This window comes from Trichomycterus rosablanca, chromosome 2 (genome assembly GCF_030014385.1).
Source record: "Trichomycterus rosablanca isolate fTriRos1 chromosome 2, fTriRos1.hap1, whole genome shotgun sequence".
NCBI classification, from domain to species: Eukaryota; Metazoa; Chordata; class Actinopteri; order Siluriformes; family Trichomycteridae; genus Trichomycterus; species Trichomycterus rosablanca.
In genome coordinates, this window is record NC_085989.1 from 16,351,381 (window position 1) to 16,367,463 (window position 16,083).

Here is a 16,083-nt window from a genome sequence, read left to right on the forward strand (position 1 = left end):
CTGTGGACTCTTTCAGCAGGATAATGCGCCCTGCCACAAAGCAAAAATGCTTCAGGAATGGTTTGAGGAGCACAACAAGAAGTATGAGGTGTTGACTTGGCCTCCAAAATTTCAGATCTCAATCCAATTGAGCATCTGTGGGATGTGCTGGACAAACAAGTCAAGCCTGTTCAGTGTATGGTATTTCTTTTAAGATCCTAATTTGTTCCAACTGGGCCCTTATTTCCCCTAAAAGCCTAAATGCTTGTCGTTCTTGTATCTAAAGGGTTTGTGGGTAATGTAGGACCATGCCTAAGGGCATTTTAATGGAACACAATTAGTCACACAACACTTGTTAAACATTCAGTGGTGACATTATATCTAACCAGGCCTCGTGTTCAAGAGCAAGTCTTCAGAGCAAACCAAGAATGTCTATTACAGTTCATTGATTGATCTGCTACTGGCACTTAATCTAGCTAAAGGTGATGACATGCTTTTCACTGGGCTAGGCATGGGAATCTGTACAAGTATCATTCAACACACTGCCTGGAAATTTTAATCCCGTCTCAGTAGAGAGCATGCACACACACAGACTTTGCTAAGCCTCTAGTCATTTCTATCAGCAGTAAAACATACACTAAAAGCTATTATGGAATTTCCCAAAAACATTTTTCAAATTCCTCTCTGTCAGTTGGTATGCTGAAAAGCTCTTAGGAGCAAAAATAGCTGGGCTTTGCAAACGACAATCCCATTAAAAATAGGAAAATAATAAAATAACTAATCAATACATGGATGATTTAAGCTACATGAAAAGCGTTACACAATCTATGAAAAGTCATATGACATTATAGATGGGGTAAAGTATAAAGAAAGAAGTGGGTGTGATCTAGCATACATAGAAATGTTCTCAGATCAGATCCAGAGCTGTTTTATTGTTGTTCATTTGAAAGCTTGTTTGAAGATTAACTATACAGTGATTAGACAAAGTAATTGCCCCCATTCTAATAGCCACAGCCAAGCCGGAAAGTTTGCACACCCCTTTCACCTTCTCCACGTTTTATTACATTACAGACTCATTCTACAGTATAATAGATTGAGTTCATTTTTTGTCACACACATCTATACACACTCACCAATAATTATGAAGTGAAAACAGTGTTTAGAAAATATGCAATTTTATTTGACTGATAAAGATGGTTTATTTAGGGGTTACATATCTGTACACACCCTTAGCCTAATACTTGGTTGATGCACCTTTGGCAACAATTACAGCTTCAAGGCGTCTTGGGAAAGAAGTTATGAGCTTGACACACTTGTTTCTGGACATTTTTGCCCATTCCTCTTGGCATATCCTTGCAAGCTCAGTCAGGTTGGATGGGGCGCATCGGTACACAGCCAGTTTTAGCTCCTTCCACAGATGTTCGATTGGATTCAGGTCTGGGCTCTGGCTGGGCCACTCAAGGACATTCACAGACTTTCTCTGAAGCCACTCCTTTGTTCTCTTGGCTGTGTGCTTTGGGTCGTTGTCATGTTGGAAGGTAAACCTTCACCCCAGTCTGAGGTCCAAAGTGCTCTGAAGCAGGTTTTCTTCAAGGATCTCGGTGTACTTAGCTGCATTCATCTTTCCCTCTATCAGGACCAGTTGCCGCAGTTCCACTGCTGAAAAACATCCCCACATCATGATGCTACCACCGCCTTGCTTCACTGTAGTGATGGTATTAGCCAGGTGATGAACAGTGCCTGGTTTCCTCCAGACGTGACGCTTGGTATTCAGGCCAAAAAGTTTAATTTTGGTTTTATCAGACCAGAGAATCTTGTTTCTCATGGTTTGAGAGTCCTCTAGGTGCTTTTTGGCAAACTCCAAGTGTGCTGTCATGTGCCTTTAACTAAGGAGTGGCTTCCGTCTGGCCACTCTACCATAAAAGTGATTTGTGGAGTGCTGCCTGGATAGTTGATCTTCTGATAGGTTTGGCCAGGTGGCCATGTTTAGGAAGATTTTTGGTGGTTCCAAACTTCTTCCACTTACGAATGATGGTGGCCACTGTGCTCTTTGGGACCTTTAAAGCTGCAGCAATTTTTCTGTACCCTTCTCCAGATCTATGCCTTGACACAATCCTGTTTCTGAGGTCTGCAGATAATTCCTTTGACCCCGTGGCTTGGAGTTTGCTCTGAATATGCACTGTTAACTGTGGGACCTTATATAGGCAGGTGTTGGCAATCCCCAATCATGTCCAATCAATTAAATTCACCACAGGTGAAATTGTAGAAACATCTCAAGCAGTATCACTGAAAATAAAATGCACAATATATAAAAGGCGCCCAGGTGGAGCAGCGGGATATTCCACTAGCACACCAGTGCCAAGATTCTGAACTCCTCGGTTCGAAACTCGGCATCGCCACCGGTCGGCTGGGTGCCATCTAGCAGGCATAATTGGCAGTGCCTGCAGCAGACATGTCTCTGCTAGGGCGGGATGACTGGACTATGTGGGTGGGGTCTTCAAACGCTGTGTAAGGACCCTGATTGGCAGATAGAGGGGCGCCTGTGCAGAGTGCATAGGTGAAAACAGGTTTCGCTAAGGGCTGCGCGCAGGTTGGAGGAGGCATAAGCAGCAATATCCCCACCGCGACTGCAATCAGGGATCCCCCAGCAGCGGAAGACAAACTGACTATGCTAAATTGGAGAGAAAATGGGAGAAAATACATAAATAAAATAGAAATATACGTATATATAAATACAAGAATTCAGTAAACAGAGAACGTTTATTTATTAAAATGTCTTCTCATGTAAAAGCTTCCAGTTTATTGAGGTTTGATGAGGTTTATTGAGGTTTCTTTTATCCCATCAAAGATTCATTACATCAGAATTAAGGGTTGTTATCGATTCCCCAGTGGTTTAATTATGTTATAACCCAACTTAAGGTCATACAGACTAGCAACATAATATCAGCAATATTATTTAAGGGTTGAATAACTGTGACAGGGCAGTATTAACAAACATCCTGGTAATTCATTTTCTTTGAGTATTTGTTGCAGGTAATTACAAAACCCAATTTTCCGATATGTTGGATCAGCATCAAAAAAGGCAACATGAAACTCTTATTCCACAAAAAGAAAGCCAAACAACAGACATACTACTACTAATAAAATAATAATAATAATAATAGATACAGTTTAAAAGGAACGTGTTTAATTTGCAAGCTGACGTCTTGAAGGCAGCATATGTTGCTCTAAGATCTCAATGTACTTTTCTGCATTAATGCTGCCATCACAGAAGTGTTAATGACCTTTGCCAAGGGCACTGACACAGCCCCATACCATGACAGACCCTGGTTTTTGGACTTGTTGCTGATAAAAGTCAGGATGGTCCTTTTCCTCTTTGGTCAGCACACTGGGTTTATTTTTTCCACAAGCAGACCTGGAATGCTGATTCATCTGACCACAATACACGTTTCCACTGTATGATGGTCCATCGTTGATGCCGCCGCTTCGGTACATGGTTAACATAAGGCTTCTTTTTTGCACAGTGAAGTTTTATGTGACATTTGTGCATGTAACTCTGTATTGTAGTGCTTAACAAAGGTTTGCCAAAGTAATCCCTCACCCATGTGGTTATATCAGCTATTGTTGAGTAGCGGTTCTTGATGCAGTGCCGTCTGAGGGATCAAAGATCACAGGCATTCAGCTTAAGCTTGCGCCCTTGGCCTTTACGCACTGAAATTCCTCCCGATTATTTGAATTGTTTAATGATAATATGCACTGTAAAGGAAAATTTTTTGTTAAAATAGAAATTTTCATTGTATTTTTTAATACAATGACAATAAAGGCATTCTCATGCATAATTCATTCAAATATGCAAATCCCTTCCAATCTTTCTTTGAGGTACATTGTTTTGAACCATTTCAATAATTTTCTCACACATTTGTTCCTCTGACCATCTTTGCTTATCACAGACTCAGCCTTTCCTGGATGCTGCTTATGTACAAAACCTTGATTACAATCACATGTTGACATCACCTGTTTGGAATCACATCATTATTTAGTTTTTTCACCTCATTACTAGCCCTAAATTGCCCCAGTCCCAACTTAGTATATTAACAATGGAGGTATATTAACAAATGAAATAAAGTTGATCAGACAAAACATGAAATATCTGGGGTTCAAACTGTCTGCAATCAAATAAAAGTCAAAGTAAATGTAAGGAACACTGCATTTGTATTTTATTTGCATTTTTCATACTGTTCCAACCTTTTCTGATTTGGGGTTGTATATTGATGTAGCTGCTGACTGTGTTAAATACCAACTGTACCCTTGAGCCGATTTGGCCATATTTATCACAGTAGCATCAGTTTCTCATGCAATGCCATCTAAGGGTTTGTAGGTCACGTTCATTAAACACTGGTTTCCAGCCTTGCCCTGCATGGACTGGGATTTCTTCATATTCCCTGACTTCTTCTTTCAGATTATTGTGCATGGTAGATAGTTAAAGACCTATGATATTTGCAACCTTGTATTAAAATGTTCTTTTCAAACTTAATTTAAGGTTTTCTTTTATTAAGTTTGGCACAAACTGGTGAGTTTTACAGGATACCCTCACCTGTTACCAATTTACTTATTGTGGAGTTTTACATTTTAAAATGGTGCAACTAAACTTTCTAAACCTTTTACTACTATTTAGTGGTGGGCGGATCGATCCAAATATCGATATTATCGATACCAACGTTGGTATTGGTATCGGATCAATACTAGTGTAATGGATCGATACTTTAGTTTTACTTTTTCTCCGCAACATTCAGCATGTTTCTCCCGTTTCACCAGAAAGTAGAAATCATGTCTGTACTGACTCGCTCCTCTCACATCTTACATGCTCACCTCGCTCCTCCCCTCCTGCTCTGCTGTGTTCTGTTGTGGTACTGTCACGTTGTTATGTTGTTAAAATCCTAACAGACATCGGTACATTGGTAGGCATTGGAAGATTGTAAGTTTTTGCTTTGCATATACAGAAATAGGGGCGATTTTATGGAAATAATAGTGTAAACTATGAGAGGCCGTGTAGGCCATAATTCTGAGATGAATTCTCACACACACCATCATACTCTCATACACACCTCTCACACACACCATCATACTCTCTCACACACACCATCATACTCTCTCACACACACCATCATACTCTCTCACACACACCATCATACTCTCTCACACACACCATCATACTTAAACATGCATTATGTGCTTTCATGATAATCTGTGTAACAGAGAATAGTAGTATATGTATGTAAGTTTGGTAGTCTGTGTAAGGGAAGTTAACACTGTATGTAAAACAAAATCTACTATATGTGTAAGAGAATATTATATGTAAAACAGAATAATAGCATTGGTAAGCGTAATAAATAGTGTATGTGAATGCAAATAATCATGTTTATGGAACAGAATGATAGTGAATACAAGACAGAATGATGGTGCATGTGAATGAGAATAGTTGTATGTGTGAGAGAGTTTGATTGAAACGGAAACGAGTTTGATTGAAACGGAAGTAATATTAAATTCTCAGTACCTGATTGGTAGAAGACGCGGGATTTCACAGACATGTCCCGCCTTCCTCATTATTACTGATAGGAGAGGATAGTGGACCGAGAGAGGATCAATGGAGCATCGGCCTGTTAACAACATTTTAAACTTTTCCACCGCTGCCACATCCATGTCAGAAATGTGGATTTAATGTGGACAGCCCGCGGAGGAAGAAATGCGGTGAAGCTTTATATCCGAATCATCAGCCAGGTGATGCGAGCTCCATATCAGCCTCAACCACAGAGAGCAGAGGCTTCACAGTCAGGGGACAGGTGAGTTCACTACATATCATTCAGCTCTTCATTTAGCTTCTGATAGATTCGGGTTTAGATTGGGATATTTAATGAATATTCCTCTTTGTAAGGGACCGTCTGCAAATTACACGTTTTAAACATTTTAGTAATGCCAAACTAAGTAAGTGAGTTCTCATAAAGCACATTTATAAGAAACTCTGTTTTGGAAGCTTTCTTAAAGAACAATAAATAAATTTACTTTATCGTTTTAATGGCTATAGTTGCTCCACATTAATGTGTCACTACATTAGAGTGTTTTTTAAGTCGAATTACATGGAACTTTTGGACTCTTCCCTATGTAGGTTATCTTGATAAGTAAAATAAAATATAGATTCATTTTATATACACAATCATAAACAAGCTGCTGCACATGGAAAGCTACAGACTTACAGTCTAACATTTCAAAATCTGTCTCAGTGGTCATTCCAACTTAGTCACTTGTACTATTAAAGTTTGTTATATTTCTTTTATTACAGAAAAGTTATGTAATTCATTATAGATTGAGACCAAGCTCTTTTGAGTAACTGTTCTCTAAATATGTGTTGTATTGGGTGAATTGCTATAGACTGGTTTTGAAACTAAATTCAATTTTTGTGTTTTCAGTATTGAACTTTTGATGGCATGTGAAAACAAACTGGTTTCACCAAAGTTGCACGAGGGCCAGAAACTAAATGGCTTCATGATTCACAATACTGTACATTTACATCAAAGGCAGTGTACAGTAGACCATTACACATTTACGGTAAGTTATTTAAAAATAATGTAAGCAGTATGTTTATATTGCATATTAATAATAATAATAAGTAATTTGTAGCCCCCCCCCCCCCCCCAACATTTTCTAAATGCATTGTGTGTGTGTTTGTTTTGTTTTTTAGTTTGTCACCACAGATTTAGAGGACAGTGGTGTGGAGGTTGACACGACAACAGCATCTAGTGACCACAGAAGTACCACACCAGTCATTGTATGACTACAAGGGCTAAGGATACCTTAATCCACCTGAGTGACAGATTATTTGCTGTTGAGACTGTTCTGAAATATTTGGTTTCTGCATGCAACAAAAAAAAAGAAACATTTCTTTGCCTGGGACAAGATCTTTGTTAACCAGTCTAATAGTGATTTCCTGACCTGTCCATAACTTGATAATAAATATCTAAATATTATATGGGGTGTCCTCATTTTTTTACATTACTGCATTGTTTCATTTATCAGAAATACTTTATGAAGTTTAATTACTATCACAAATAACTCTAATAACCATAACTAATTGGGAATTTGAACATTGTAAATTCTTTGGCCAGTTGCACGCCCGTGACGGAAGGCATGTCCATTTGGGTCAAGCACTTGCAGCGCATGCCAGCGCTGTTTTCTGATGTTGCAAGACTGTAGTCCTCCTAGCACGTACCTTTCATCTGTATTTGGGGTGGTTTGAAGAATCTTATTAACAATGTCAGCCAAAGCCGCATCAGACATTGCTGTATACGTCAGTTAACCAATTTGAAGTTGCTGTCTGTGCCTGTATAATTTACTCCTGATGATTCCAAGCATACAGCTATTCTTTAGCAACGAATTTCAAGAGACAAACCGAAGGTAATTTGTTTATGTAGTATATTGTACTGATGGCAACCAGGATTACCAGTTCTGATTGTTGGAGGTACTCTTGGAGTAAATATATCCCTATGTCTAATTTCTACTGATCTTGAGTTTTCATATGAATTTTTTAGGGAACAAAAACATGCATAATGTGCCTCCAGTGCACCCAAACTTCATTGACTGCCACCTCCTTCTAACTGCTGGCTAATTAAAAGAAAGTAAAAAGTTGTCAGTGTTTATCCATTAAGCTCACAAAATAATATTTCCACAATCATGCTGGTATGTCCCATGCTGTCAGTTTTCCTTTCAATGTTCTAAATGCATCTCATTGTGATAGACAAAAATAGTAAAACATGTCCTCCTCATTACCATTTATTTCCACAAACCAAAGTGACCTTGTAAAAAAAAAGGTAGAAAGTAGAAATATCATGGCTAGCTCAACAAAGCTCAACAAAAGTGTAAAGTCATTGTTAAAAGGTCTGCTGCCAGATTTAAATGTTTTTTGTAGACCAATTTATGTGCAGGCTCTGTTCTTACAGCTGTAAGCCAATCAGGTAATCTGACTTCCTGTCCTCCTTCCTTCTCCTTCCTCCTTCGAACACCTTGATGGTGTGTGAGAGAGTATGATGGTGTGTGTGAGAGAGTATGATGGTGTGTGTGAGAGAGTATGATGGTGTGTGTGAGAGAGTATGATAGTGTGTGAGAGAGTATGATGGTGTGTGTGAGAGAGTATGATAGTGTGTGTGAGAGAGTATGATAGTGGGTGTGAGAGAGTATGATGGTGTGTGTGAGAGAATTCAACTCAGAATTATGGCCTACATGGTAGGGCTGGGCGATATGGATCAAAAATTATATCTCGATATTTTTTTCTGAATGGCGATATACGATATATATCTCGATATTTTTTTATTCCATAAGGTAATAACAAAAAGACACTTCTGAGACAAAGCTACATGTTCCAATTTTTTTACAGGCACTTTTATTAATATTCATGCTGGGGAAGCTTCACACAAGAATTATTTTTGCTTAAAAAAAAAAAAAAAAGAGCTATTCTAAGAAAAAAAAAAGTTGTTTTCTAAGGCATCTCCTGTTGTCTAACGTGAATTACAAATATATTGTCTGGCCCTTTAAGAATGTTAAGTGTACTATAGGGCGCAGGGAGCGAGTGTGTAGGGAAGATGTTGGAATGACACGGTTTCCGGCTGAGCTTGTGTGACATTAAAAGTAAAACCCTGTTAAAGTAAACCCCTCGTTAACCCCCCACCCCCCCATGTTTGGACTTTATACATAATTTTATGTATATGTCGCCACAACATTAACATTTACATTAATATTTTCTTTTACTGTATAGAACTCAGTTCTGTAATACAGGCAGAACTAATCGTTCATGTTACTGTGTAACTATTACAACATTTAATGCATTTTAATCAGCGTTCTTCTTCATGCACTTTATTATTATTTAACAGCTTTATTTGCTGTTTAATTGCTGTTTGCTCCTTGTTTACTGCAGAGTTAGTTCATGCAATTTTATAATGTTTGGTTGTTTATTGGCCGACAACAAGAAATACTATAATAGAAGATAAATAAATAAATGACGTGTCGGACGTCGGGCGATCGTCCAGTATAAACTAACACGACCACGTACAACATCCAGTACAGAAATCCCCATAATGTTTGTATTTACAGATAGAGCAAATATCTGCACATCACATATACAAACACAAGAGTCAGAACAACAGGAGACGCACCGCTACGTTATTATTACTTACTCAACACTTAATGTGAAGTAAATACGTGCATGTCAGCGTGTGCATGCGCTTGTGTTAGTTTTTGAAACGAATAACGACTCGTTTTCTTGTTTTTTAACTTTGGGATTTGAAGTGAAAAACGAATGAAGGTACACGGAGCTGGAACCTTTTATCTGGACTTGTTTTCGGCGTTCTCTACAGAATACATTATTCTGCTGCTCATCTGACACTTTGAATTCGAACCATCTCCAAATAATTACAAAATTAGTCATTATTTTTCTTTTTAGTAAACAGCTCCTCTTCGATAGCTTCTGTCGTGTCTTTATCCGTCTCCATGCTATCGCTGCCTGCAGGAATTACTGGTGAAGCGGTGGGGAGGGGCGAGTTGTGTTCAGTGAGGGAGAGGGGCGGGGCAGGTGAACATGTGCAGAGACAAACTGGGAGAAGAGAAAGACGAACTGTCGGATCTAACTGGAACGCAACATTTATATCGATATATGCGATATTGTCTTATCTTATATCGCGTATGAAAATATATCGATATTTTTAAAATATCGATATATCGCCCAGCCCTACTACATGGCCTCTCATAGTAAACTGTACGTACTTAAAGTACGGATGCACCTTACGCACATGAATCGGAGCATGCATAGTGAGGCTATGCTGTTTTGGTGAATGAGAGCTCTTTTCTTTTGACTTTGTGCTTATAAATGTAAACAGAATAGCATTGATTTTAATTTTAAATGAACAAGGACACATGTATTTGGTCACTATTAAAATTTTACAAATGTATTCACCCAGCAAACACAACTATGCATTAGCCGCTTTGTGGTGATATGCAGAGGTGGAAAGAGTACTAAAATATTGTACTCAAGTAAAAGTACTATTACTTTAATGAATTTTTACTTAAGTGTGAGTGAAATTACTAGTCTAAAAATCTACTCAAGTAAAAAGTAACTCATTTAAAATGTACTCAGAGTAAACGTTACTTAGTTACTTTTTTAACAGGAGAGGGTGTCTCTTCTGTGTAATGCAAACAGGACAAGTGGATATAAATCTCACAATAGTTGTTTTTAATTCAAATATAATAGAAAAAAACGGTTGATACAACATTTAAAACATTTAGGGATGTGTAATGTGTCATCTTGGTACAGACCATCCCATAAAACTTTTTCAAACTGTATAACTACTAGTGATGGGTCATTCGCGAACGATCCGATTCTATTGACTGGTCCTTTAAAATTAATGAAAGGAACCGAGTCGCGGTTATATAGAATAGAATATTTTTATTTGTGCGCAGTTCTTATAGGCGGTAATCCACCCATTCCGCTTAGCAAAAACAAACACAGGCACATCTCTGCACAAGAGAGGATTTTTCTGAAACTAAATGCAATGCAACCACAGTATGTCTCTTCCCTGTAGTTTTTTCTCTATCATGTATTACCGAGCGGACCTTCAAAAGTCAAAGAACATGTTTTTTTTTAATGCAAACTTGCCCTAAATGCAAATTTTTGTACATTTTACTAAATAGTTTTTGTGTTTCTAATGTGTTTAATGCTTGAACTGTAAGCCCAGTTTGGCTACAGATGATTTATTGCAATTATTTTAAACTATTTTTGTTATTAAAATATACTTGTTGTCAATTTGAATGCTTTTGACAATCTTTTTTTCCTCATTTAAGTGTTGTTTGAATTAGGCCTACATTTAAGGCAAGGTAGCAAAATTTGCATGATTGTTCATCACTGATATTAATATCGGGGGTGTCTTATAGTTACCCAGTAGTGCCTCTCGCTGCCTGAAAAAAAGAACGAAGAGCCATTTTTTTTGAACGGCTCTTTAAAAGGAACAGAGCCAAAAGATCCGGCTCCCTTCAAAGATCCATAATTCCCATCACTTATAACCACTGAAGTTGGCATTAATTGTGAATTCTATAGATCAGATAACAATACAAATACCAAACAACAGTCATACTGCAAATCTCATAACTCAAAACAAGTCAAGGTTACGGGTTTTGTGACTTTTACTAAATGACCCAAGAAAACCTTCAAGATGTAAGACAAAACTTTGCCATTCTTTACCATCAGACTATGTTATCAAATAATGAAACATCAAACTCCAAACATGTTAAACTTTTAAAAATCGCCCTTCCCTCCCTACTCTATACCTAGATTACAGCTCCTTTATTTTAGCACCACTTTATTTTCCATCGCAGAATTCACTGCAGCAGTTTCCCAGACACAATTTTTTTAGCGTTTTTTTTTTTTTTTTTTTACTCAGTAACGGATGTTATTTAAAATGTAGCAAATTACAATTCTTAATACAAAGAATACTTAAAAGTAAAATTACTGGTTGTAAAATCTACTTTAAAAAGTACAAGTACACAAAAAAACTACTCAATTACAGTAACGCGAGTAAATGTAATTCGTTACTTTCCACCTCTGGTGATACGCCATGATGGTAACGTTGTGAGAAAGTAAAGCACCAGAAACAAGAAATCGGACCGCTTTAAACAATTGAATTTATCTATAACCCTATTGAGAGCAGCTACTTACTAACAATGTATGTATTACAACAATACACTTAAATGTCATGAAATTTCATTCAGATTTAGCAATTTAAAGATGCATCTACCTTAATTATTAAAAAGTATAGGTATCGATATCGGCGATACTGGCCTTGTTTTACATGGTATCGGATCAATACCAAATTTTGCAGTATCGCACACCACTACTACTATTCACCCCTGTCTCAGTCAATTAGATAAGGGTTCAATAGAATTAGCACATTACAGATTATTATTTTTATTGCATTTTGCAACATTTCTCAGTTTTTTTTGGAAATGTAGTTTGTAGAATTTGTACATGTAGCCATTTATTTTAATGTTTGGTATTGATATTTTAGACTATAACTTTCACATTCAAACTATGCTTTTGGTCTTGAGTCCACTACATTTCCTTTCAGCAGAATGTCAAAGATTAAGAAGGAATGTTGAGCAGGAATAATGGGGACAAATAGTTCTGTCCACACAGTGAGTGAGAGGAAAACTGACACCTTTATCACCCCCTCCTCTTGTCTTTTCAAGTAGTTAGTGCATCCTGTCTTAAAATCCATTGCTTTTATTCAGATCTCACATCCGCTATAGGTTGCTGTCTGCTCTACATCTCAGAGTTCCTCTTTTATCTCCTAACTTAAACTCTTAGCCAGGACACTTAGCCTCTTCAAAGTGCAAGAATGGACAGGTTTCCTAGCTAAGCCATAAAAGAAGTCTGAACATAATGAGCAGCTAAAAAGATCATTCTGCTCATGTTTTAAACTCAGTTAATGAGGAGCTTAGCTACTGTTCCACCACTCAGACCATTACTAAGGGTATTTTAAGCTACCAATGATTTATTACAATAATGACACGTAGCTTTATAACTTGTTAACTATATATGTATGTTAAAAAATAATCTGCATTTTAATGTTATTATTGCACATTTAATTTTAATGTGTATACCTGTTTTGTTTACCAAACATTCTAAAACGTATGCAAACATATGCAATATGCCAGCTCCCCCCCTACAATAACTCAATATCTTCCCCTACCCTGGACTCTATGTTTCATTATTCACACATACAGTGTATCACAAAAGTGAGTACACCCCTCACATTTCTGCAGATATTAAAGTATATCTTTTCATGGGACAACATGGGACAATGAAAAGTAGTCTGTGTGCAGTTTATATAACAGTGTAAATTTATTCTTCCCTCAAAATAACTCAATATACAGCCATTAATGTCTAAACCACCAGAAACAAAAGTGAGTACACCCCTAAGAGACTACACTCCTAAATGTCCAAATTGAGCACTGCTTGTCATTTTCCCTCCAAAATGTCATGTGACTCGTTAGTGTTACTAGGTCTCAGGTGTGCATAGGGAGCAGGTGTGTTCAATTTAGTAGTACAGCTCTCACACTCTCTCATACTGGTCACTGAAAGTTCCAACATGGCACCTCATGGCAAAGAACTCTCTGAGGATCTTAAAAGACGAATTGTTGCGCTACATGAAGATGGCCAAGGCTACAAGAAGATTGCCAACACCCTGAAACTGAGCTGCAGCACAGTGGCCAAGATCATCCAGCATTTTAAAAGAGCAGGGTCCACTCAGAACAGACCTCGCGTTGGTCGTCCAAAGAAGCTGAGTGCACGTGCTCAGCGTCACATCCAACTGCTGTCTTTGAAAGATAGGCGCAGGAGTGCTGTCAGCATTGCTGCAGAGATTGAAAAGGTGTGGGGTCAGCCTGTCAGTGCTCAGACCATACGCCGCACACTACATCAAATTGGTCTGCATGGCTGTCACCCAAGAAGGAAGCCTCTTCTGAAGTCTCTACACAAGAAAGCCCGCAAACAGTTTGCTGAAAACATGTCAACAAAGGACATGGATTACTGGAACCATGTCCTATGGTCTGATGAGACCAAGATTAATTTGTTTGGTTCAGATGGTCTCAAGCATGTGTGGCGGCAAGCATGTGTGGCGGCAATCAGGTGAGGAGTACAAAGATAAGTGTGTCATGCCTACAGTCAAGCATGGTGGTGGGAATGCCATGGTCTGGGGCTGCATGAGTGCAGCAGGTGTTTGGGAGTTACATTTCATTGAGGGACACATGAACTCCAATATGTACTGTGAAATACTGAAGCAGAGCATGATCCCCTCCCTCCGGAAACTGGTTCGCAGGGCAGTGTTCCAGCATGATAATGACCCCAAACACACCTCTAAGACGACCACTGCTTTATTGAAGAGGCTGAGGGTAAAGGTGATGGACTGGCCAAGCATGTCTCCAGACCTAAACCCAATAGAACATCTTTGGGGCATCCTCAAGCGGAAGGTGGAGGAGCACAAAGTCTCGAATATTCGCCAGCTCTGTGATGTCGTCATGGAGGAGTGGAAAAGCATTCCAGTGGCAACCTGTGAAGCTCTGGTAAACTCCATGCCCAGGAGAGTTAAGGCAGTTCTGGGAAATAATGGTGGCCACACAAAATATTGACACTTCAGGAACTTTCACTAAGGGGTGTACTCACTTTTGTTGCCAGTGGTTTAGACATTAATGGCTGTATATTGAGTTATTTTGAGGGAAGAATAAATTTACACTGTTATATAAGCTGCACACAGACTACTTTTCATTGTGTCAAAGTGTCATTTTGTCAGTGTTGTCCCATGAAAAGATATACAGGTACTTAAATATCTGCAGAAATGTGAGCAGTGTACTCACTTTTGTGATACACTGTATGTATATATCTACATATAGTGTTTTTATTATATTGTTGTAATTACCATACTGTTGTATAACAGTAATTTTTTTTAATCATTTCCTTGTTTTTTATTTTATTCTACTCTTTTTGTTTACTGTATTTACTGTACTTACACTGTACTGGAGCTGCTGTAACACTCGACTTTCCCCCATGGGGATCAATAAAGGAATCTTATCTTATCTTATCTTAATTTTTCTAATGTAGGACTAGCAAGCAGAATTATAATCATGTAAAATGTTTACAATATTTATAGTCATTCATTCATTCATCAATTCATCAGTTCATTTTATCATTGTCTGTTTTTACAATTGCTTTATCCTAGTCAGGGTCCACAGGGTCTGATTCTTTGGGCGAAAGACAGAAAACACCCGGATAGGTTGGAAGTCCATCACAGGCCCACTGAGAGGTTGCAACCCCTAGTTTGAAATCCACACAAGGTAAAGACCATTAAGTTTTTTTTGTGTGTGTATGAAATTTACAATCTGCAAATAATTCAGAGGGCTTATGGTTAAGAGTCACAGTTCACTACTTTGAGTGTGTGTTATGTGATTGTGTGTAAGTATGTATGTGTGGGGATGAATACCTTTGGTTGGGTATGTGATTGTGTGTAAGTATGTATGTGTGGGGATGAATACCTTTGGTTGGGTATGTGATTGTGTGCAAGTACGTATGTGTGGGTATGAATACCTTTGGTTGGGTATATGATTGTGTGTAAGTATGTATGTGTGGGGCTGAATACCTTTGGTTGGGTATGTGATTGTGTGTAAGTACGTATGTGTGGGGATGAATACCTTTGATTGGGTATGTGATTGTGTGTAAGTATGTATGTGTGGGGATGAATACCTTTGGTTGGGTATGTGATTGTGTATAAGTACGTATGTGTGGGGATGAATACCTTTGGTTGGGTATGTGATTGTGTGTAAGTACGTATGTGTGGGGATGAATACCTTTGGTTGGGTATGTGATTGTGTGTAAGTACGTATGTGTGGGGCTGAATACCTTTGGTTGGGTATATGATTGTGTGTAAGTATGTATGTGTGGGGCTGAATACCTTTGGTTGGGTATGTGATTGTGTGTAAGTACGTATGTGTGGGGATGAATACCTTTGATTGGGTATGTGATTGTGTATAAGTACGTATGTGTGGGGATGAATACCTTTGTTTGGGTATGTGATTGTGTGTAAGTACGTATGTGTGGGGATGAATACCTTTGGTTGGGTATGTGATTGTGTGTAAGTATGTATGTGTGGGGATGAATACCTTTGGTTGGGTATGTGATTGTGTATAAGTACGTATGTGTGGGGATGAATACCTTTGGTTGGGTATGTGATTGTGTGTAAGTACGTATGTGTGGGGATGAATACCTTTGGTTGGGTATGTGATTGTGTGTAAGTACGTATGTGTGGGGATGAATACCTTTGGTTGGGTATGTGATTGTGTGTATGTATGTATGTGTGGGGATGAATACCTTTGGTTGGGTATGTGATTGTGTGTAAGTACGTATGTGTGGGGCTGAATACCTTTGATTGGGTATGTGATTGTGTGTAAGTATGTATGTGTGGGGCTGAATACCTTTGGTTGGGTATGTGATTGTGTGTAAGTATGTATGTGTGGGGA